Consider the following 817-nt stretch of genomic DNA (forward strand, 5'->3'; position numbering starts at 1 on the left):
ATCTAGAAAAGAATTTACTTTATCTCTACTTACCTTTACCCCTTTATGTTTCAAAGCTTTGCACATAATACGAATATAGGCTCTCCTTTCCTTGGAGCTGCAGTTCCCCATAACTGTAATAACAAACAATATACACAATATACAGTAATTTTACAGTAATTTTACAAGGATTGAATCGCTCTACACGGCGATAAGTCACACAGTCCGTCGGCGACGCTAAACACTGACTTGCCTATCAACCCACGCACTCCGGGGGGGCTGCAGCACCCTAAGGCAAGGTCCGTCCAGAAACGAGATGAATGAACAAATGGGGAACATATATACATACAATTACCGGAGTCAGGTCCCTGGGTTCAGGCGCCAAAGCTGTCGGAGACCCGCTCCAACCTTGGAGGGAAGGGTTAGGACCCACACCGGAGAATCTGGACGGCGAGAAGAGACCACTCGGAGGCAGTTCTTCTGGGAACAGTCTGATCAGGACTGAAGCCAAATTTTATTTGGACTCCTTCCAACTTATACCATTTTCTATACCCTCCAGCAGTGTGATAATCACTTGCTGGGGGTGTACAAGTTCCGTGCTTTACAAACTATGCATCACAAGACCATCATGAGATTTGCAAGTTCCAAGCAAACAATTCGAATTCTATGATGCCTGTCGTGCTTCACAAAACCCACATTAAGGTCACAGGTGCACAATTTCAATACAGATCATTCAAAGTGTTTTCCATAATGTTCAATGAATCATTCATATTATACTCTTTGTTCTAAACCCTGATCAATACAAAAAACTTTTCTAAGTTGACTCTAAGTTTACTGA

The sequence above is a fragment of the Carlito syrichta genome, unplaced genomic scaffold (genome assembly GCF_000164805.1).
Source record: "Carlito syrichta isolate Samal-C Ts95f unplaced genomic scaffold, Tarsius_syrichta-2.0.1 Scaffold316250, whole genome shotgun sequence".
Taxonomy (NCBI): Eukaryota; Metazoa; Chordata; class Mammalia; order Primates; family Tarsiidae; genus Carlito; species Carlito syrichta.